This window comes from Vicugna pacos, chromosome X (genome assembly GCF_048564905.1).
Source record: "Vicugna pacos chromosome X, VicPac4, whole genome shotgun sequence".
NCBI classification, from domain to species: domain Eukaryota; kingdom Metazoa; phylum Chordata; class Mammalia; order Artiodactyla; family Camelidae; genus Vicugna; species Vicugna pacos.
In genome coordinates, this window is record NC_133023.1 from 28,702,750 (window position 1) to 28,710,068 (window position 7,319).

The 7,319-nt window shown below is 45.0% G+C and overlaps 1 pseudogene; it reads left to right on the top strand.

Annotated features, from left to right (window-relative positions):
• The first annotated feature begins 439 nt into the window (after window positions 1-439).
• Window positions 440-2,199, top strand: LOC140692038 (ferritin heavy chain pseudogene; annotated as a pseudogene).
• The last annotated feature ends 5,120 nt before the right edge of the window (window positions 2,200-7,319 follow it).

Consider the following 7,319-nt stretch of genomic DNA (forward strand, 5'->3'; position numbering starts at 1 on the left):
AATAGGAACAGTAATGCAAAACTGAAAATTAATAGATGCCAAACGGGCCCAACAGTGGACTCTGAGAGACCAGCGGCCCTCGGAACCGTCAGCCCTCGCTCTCAACCATCCACCCACCACTCTCGGAACCACGGCGGCAGTGGCGGCAGCCTTGGCGGGAACTGCTCATCATCGGCTGGTACGTTTTCCGTGTGCTGCTGCAGGTGTTCCTGGAATGCTGCATTTACTGGGTAGGATTCGCTTTTTGAAATCCTCCAAGGACATAGCCCATTGCGAGAAGTGAGGTGTTCAGGTGCTCCCTGAAGAAGCTGACATACACTGTGTCGAGAAACGGGGGGCCAAGTGCTGGGAAAGCACCACCACCGGGCCCCCAGTTGAGGCTCCAGCCCCTACCCCTGGGCGGCCATGTCACCAGGTGCTCCTGTAAAATTCCACCAGCATGGGAGCCAATGCTACACAGGAACGGTGGTCCCCTCTGCTCTCTCGCCAGAGGAGCAGTTGCCAAGATCAGTGCCCCTGGAGAAGCAGAACCAACAATGACGACAATACAGATCCCTTCCCTACCCTTTGCACCCGTCCCACTGCGGGTGACATTCAAGGAGGAGGGGGAAATGGGAGGAGCAGACCCCTGAGATCTGGGCACAGGCAATGCATTCTGATCTGGACCAAGTTGGGACAGCGCCACCCCAGCCCCGCAGTGAAGGCCATGCCAGCAGGCCCCACCATAGAGATGCAGACAACCACACCAGCCAGCAAGAATGGACATTCCAACATCACCAGCCAAAGCCCAGAATCTCAGTGCGGCGAACAAGGCGACAACTGCGAGCCAGTGGGTCGGGACTTGAGGGCGACTGCAAAGGAAGAGTTTTAAGAAACAGAGCGGGGCCTTCTCACTGACCCTTGCCTACCACATAGGCTTCCAGCCTTTCTGCCTCTGCTCCCTCCATTCCTCTTTCCCCCTCACGCCTGTCCAAAACAAATGTGTCGCTCAACTTGGAACTATTCAACAAGAAAATGAATTCCATCTTTACCAAAACACCTTCTCTGAGTCCCCAGCCCTTCACTGATCTTGCTTTACCCAGGTCTTAAGCAATTGTGGTCAGTGTTATGTTAAACGCTAATTTTAATGCTTGTGTAAGTTTGCATTAGTTGTGTCTCCCACCTAGACTGTAAGCTCCTGGAGGACAGGGACCGCCTCTACAAACAATTTAAAAAGTACCTCCCCTGTCTCCCACAGTGTCCCAGTCCAGCTGCCAGGCAGTGGAGATGCACCCAAAACAATAACAATGAAAATAATAAAATGAAAATAATAATAAAATAAAATGTAATAGATGACAGCTGCTCAGCTCACAGTCTCCGCGACTCACCCAGACTCTGATGGAACCTGGGACACAGTGCTCTGTGCTACGCCCTCCTTTCCCCATTACCGCCCCAACCCCAGCCAGTGTAACTGAACTGGAACCTGCCCTCCTCCTCCCAAACCCTGGTAAGGGAACCACATTCCGGTCCATCCCAAAACTTCTGCCCTGACCGGAGTCACCTGCCTCCGGCCACCCTCATAGCACACCCTGAGGACACTCTTGAGTCCCCGGTTTCGGCACCGCTTCACCTTGGCCTTCAGGCCCGCCGCTCCCCCTGCCGCCAGCCAAGACGCCCGCGGGGCCCTCGCAGGGGCGCCAGAACTACCACCCCGACTGCCAGGCCGCCACCAACAACCCCGTCACCCTGGAGCTCCACGCCTCCTACCTGTGCCTGGCCATGGCCTTCTACTTCGACCGCGACGACGTGGCCTTGAAGCACTTGGCCCGCTTCTTCCTGCGGCGCTCGCGGCACCTGGGGGAGCGGGCCGAGAGCCTGATGCCCCTGCAGAACCAGCACAGGGGCCGCCTCTGCTTCCACGACATCAGGGAGCCAGACCGCGACGCCTGGGAGAGCGGCCTCCGGGCCATGCAGTGTGCCTTGCGCCTGGAGAAGGGCGTCAACCAGAGCCTGCTCGACCTGCACCAGCTGGCCAGCGACAAGAGCGACGCCCACCTGTGCCACTTCCTGCAGAGCCACTGCCTGAACCAGCAGGTCGAGTTCATCAAGGAGCTGGGGGACCACATCACCACCCTGCGCAAGATGGGGGCCCCGGAACTCGGCATGGCAGAGTACCTCTTCGACAAGCTCACCCTGGGCGACAGCGACAAGAAGAACTGAGCCTGGACTGCACTTCCCCGTGGTCACGGGGTGACTTCCGAGGCCTCCCTGCCTGGCATGCATACGGCAATACTGCCCTTGCAAAAAAAAAAAGTTCACTCAAGTTTTTCTTCTTTCATTGTTACCATTTCTTCCAATAAAGTTATTGGTTCTTAAATAAATAAAGGTCTCTGGTTGATTCACGTGTGCACACCTCTCACTTTGTAAGTTTAAAACAGGTATCCAGGAGTCTCTCCAGCACCCATGCCCCATCCACATGCAGCTCAGGGTCTCCACAGATGGACGGAGAAGGTACTGCATGGGACCATGGAAAATACAAAAGCAGTATTCCCCTAATGAACAAGGAGTGAGTGGGTGGGGGAGGGGTCATCTGCGGTCCTAGTCTACGTGACACCTGTGTGTGGTAATATTATACTTAAACACAGTATGGAATTTATAATACTGGTGAACTCTTAAGGAGAAGTGAAGAGTGACATTGGACAGGCAGCAAAATAAAGGGTGTCTTCAACTTGACCTGAAAACGTTTAGCTCATTAAGAAATGTTAGCACATGTTGCTTCTGGGCAGCAGCCTGGGGGTCCTAGAAGCAGGTATGCAGAGTCCCTCCTTGACAGTCTCACCCCTGCCAACAGGGATAATGGTAACTGAGCCTTAGCTGACGTTCCCATACATGCAGGAGTGACTTCCCGGGTCACCCTGCCAGTTATGCATATTGCCCTTACAAAACATCCAAAGATGTGTATTTTTCCTTCCATTGTACCCTTTCTTCCACTAAACGAAAAGAATACCACAAAAACCTCAAACTACCTCATCAGAAGGGCTGAAAAATTAAAGGTCATGGCAAAGATCAAATTTGTGCTATTGAATATAAAGTAGAATAAATCTCCCTGAATGTAAAACCCAGGATTCTCATTGCTTTGAAGAATGTCAGGGGAGAGGGAGAGTCGAGGCTGGGAGACAAGTTAGGAGATACTGGAGCAGGTCCGGAGACACAATGGTGGCTTCACCTGTGGTGGCTATAGATGTATGTACATATATATATATATATATATATATATATATATATATATATATATATATATATATATAAAAGATCTGAGACAAACTCAGAGAGAGGAAAGGTCCTCAAAGCAGGCAGAGAACGACGTATTGAATAAACAACAAGTTTGGCAAAGAAGAGTAAAGGGACAATTGAAGTTTCTGGAGACTGAACTCCAAAGGCCATGATTCTCACTTTTAAGAAAATGTTGAAGTGTAGTCTTGGGGAAATATGGAAGGAAATTACTGCTTAGCTAAACTTATTTGTATTTTACTACATACTTTAAGCAATCTGGTGGCTAGTATGTATGTGTGTGTGTGTGTGTGTATACACATCTCTCTCACAGATACAAGACGCACAGGGCAAGCCTATACTGGTGAGCATTTCAAACAGTCCATTGACTGACGATCCTTCTTCCTTTCCTGCTTTGGAGAACCAGTTTTCTGTTTGACTCTCTTAACCTCAGTTTGCCTGGGTTCACATACCAGTCTAGCCACACATCTTGGGTAGACCTGGGTAAGGTATTTAATTTCTCTGTGCCTCAGTTTCCTCACATTTAAAATAAGAATAAAAGCGTCAACTCCACTGGGTCACTGTGCCGATTAAAGGAGTTAATGTATGTAAATCTCTAAGGAGAGTGCCTGGCACAGTGGCAGCACCTTGCGTGTTCGCCATGTTTCTGGTTTTCATCACCACCATCAACATCGCCATCTTCATAATCATCCTCCAGTTTCTTCTAAGCTCCTTCTTGTAGTTAATGCTTTGGGGAAAAGATTGCATATCTATCCTTTGCCATTGGACGTCTGTCTTCCATTTTAGCCAACCCAGGCACCTTGCATACTGAGAAGGAAACAAAAAGTCCTCTGTAGCTTCTTTGGTTGTCATGTGCAGCCAGGACTCAAGGAAGGAAGATTTCTCTGTTGCCTGGAACTGAGATTTACTGGGACAACTTTCCATCTTGAAATACTTCTTTCTTCAGAGATGGACAAAAGCAAGAGGATAAAGGGCTCACTTTGATTCCCACTGTATAGGAAGTATGGAATGTGGCGAGAAATACGCAAAAGGGACACCATAATAGGGCTACTGATAATATAAAAATTTTAATGTATAAAATACCATATGCACTTCAGCACAAAGTTTCTTAGGCTTTTCTGCTGCTAGGGTTACCTCTGGAGCTTTAAAACATCTTGACGTGCAGGCCAAATCCAAACCCAAGTGCATCAGAGTCCCTTGGGGCAGGACCCAGATATTTCAGACCCTGAAAGCGAGTGTGAGCTCTCGCAACTCCAAGTGTAGTCTATGGATCAGAAGCATCAGTCACACCTGGGCACTTGTTAGAAATGCAAAATCTGAAGCCCCATTCCAGACCTACTGAATCAGAGTCTGCATTTTAACAAAGATTCCCGGTGATGAATAGGCACAATGAAGTCTGAAAAGCTTGCCTTCTCACCCTGTTACCCAAACATGGCTAACTGTGGAATCACCCGGGGAGATGGAAAAATGATACCGATGCCTCGATTTACACAACTCACTCAATCAGAACATCATGCAAGTACTGGACCAGTCACACTAAAAATTTACTCTAACGTCAGCAACAATTATTCAATTAACAATTACTGATCACATACATACACACACACGCACACACAGGCTTTTATTGATTCTATTTTACCACCAGATGGTTTGTTCTAGAGCATGAGTTGTCAAACTAGCGCCGACAGCCCAAATCCAGATCTTTGTATCTATATTCGTAAGGGCTATTGGTCTGTAGTATTCTTGCGACGCCATTTTCTGCATCTGCTATGCTAACACTGACCTGGTACAATGTGTTGAAAAACAGTCCCTCTTTTATTTTTCTGAAGAGTTTGCAAAGAACGGGTATTGATTCTTCTTTAAATATTTGGTAGAGTTCACCAGTGAAATCATTTGGGCCTGGGCTTTTGGTTGTCGGAAGTTTCAAAATTCCTGGTTTAATCATTTTACTTACTCTAGGTCTGTTCACATATTCTAGTTCTTCTAGAATCATTTTCTCTAATTTGTGTCTTCCTAGGAATTTCTCCATTTCAGCCAGGTGGCAAGTCTAGCTCTGGTGCATAGAATTTTCTCATAATTCGTTTTACTTCTATGAACTCCTAATTTTATTGTTTTCTCTCCTTTTATTCCTTCTTGATCAATCTGGGAAGAGGTTGTTGTTTGAGTTTTTAAAGAACCTCCTTGAATTTTGTTGATTTTTTTCTACTGTTTTTCTGTCCTTTATTGCTTTTATTTCTGCTTTAATCTTTATTTCCTTACTTCTGCTTCCTTAGGGTTTAGTTGGCTCTCAACTTTTTATCGTTTTTAAAATTGGAATGTGACGTTATTTGTCATCATCTTCCTTTAACGTAAGCATTTACAGCTATGTATTTTTTTCTATCCACCGTATCTGCTGTATTCCGTAATTTTTAGTATGTTGTAATTTCCCCCGTGATCTCTTCTGTAACCCCCTGGTTATTTACAAGTATGGTGTTTAATTTCCACATATTTTTGAATTTCCCCAATCATCTTCCCATACTGATGAGAAATTTTGATCCATTTAGGTCAAAAGCATTCTTTGCATGATTTCAATGCTTTTAAATTTTTTGAGTCTTGTCCTAGGATATACTCTATCTTGGAGAATATTTCATGAGCGCTTGGGAAGAAGGAGCATTCAGCTGTTGATGGGTGCACTCTTCTCGATAAGAGTTTTGATAGATCTGGTTGGTTCACAGTTTTCGTGAAGTCTTCCCCTTCTTTGTTGCTTTTCTTCCTACTTATTCTATCCACCAGGGAAAGTGGGACTACAAGACTCTAACCATTATTTGTGACTTATCTATTTCATTTTTCAACTATGACAGTTTTTGTTTCATGCATTTGACACTTTTGTTATGTGTATATTCATTTATAACATTATCTCTTCCTGATGATTTAGATCTTTCATCATTGTAAAATATTTCTTCTTGCATCTAGTAGTACTTTTTGTGTTAAAATATATCATTTTCCTGAAGTTAGTGTAGCTACTTCCACTCAATTTTGTTCCCTCAAGTATTCTTGCTGACACATTTTTCATTTTTGTTTTCCATTCTGCAATATGAGTATCCCACTGCAGTGTGGCCTCCCTTGTCTCTGTGGAGAAGACAGCTTCGAGTTTGTTGTGGTTCCCTTCTATGTCTCGAGTCATTTTTCTTGCTGTTTTCAATGTTTTCTTACTGTCTGTGTTTCAGAAATTAAACTCTCATGTATCCAGGGGTGGATCTCTGCATGTTTCCTAATTGGATTTGGTTGATCAACTTGGATGAGTAATGCTTATCATCAGATTTGGGGAAATCTCATCCATTATTTCTTCAAATACTTTTTCGGCCCTTGTGTCTCTCTTTGTCTTCTGGGACTCCAATCATGTATATGTGTGTGTGCTTGGTGTTCTACTGGTCTCTGAGTTCATGTTCATTTTTCGGTCTATTTTTTCTTTCTCCTTGCCTAAGGTGACATAATCTCTGCTGATTCACCTTCAGCTTCCTGGATTCTTTCATTGCTCAAATCTGCTGAGAACACTTGTGAATTTTTTCATTTCAACTATTATACTCCTGTATCCTGAAAATGTCAAGTTTGTTCCTTTTTACATTGTCTGCACCTTCATTTTTAACCTCTATGTGATGGATTATTGTATTCATACTTTCATTTTAACCTTTAAATATGATTTCCTTAATTGTCTAACATGTTCTTGTAAAGGCTGCTTTGACACAGTTGTCTTCTAGGTCTTCTAAGCCCTTTCAGGGAGTTTCTGTTTACTGCTTTATTTCCTTTGTGTTTGTCAAAATGTTTTAGCTCTTTGCAAATCTCATAGTTTTTCCTGAAAAGTGGACATTTGAGATACTGATTGACATCTACACCATCCTTGTCGGGTTTTACTATCACTTATTTACTTAAGTCCCTTTTAGTTTTCCCAGTCATCCTGCAGTCTTAATATCTGATTGACTTCAGTTTGGTGCTAATCTTTCCTCCACTTGGCAAGCACTCTTGGCCCACGGCCCTGGGAGGGAGGCTGCTGTCACAGGCAGCCTCTGTGC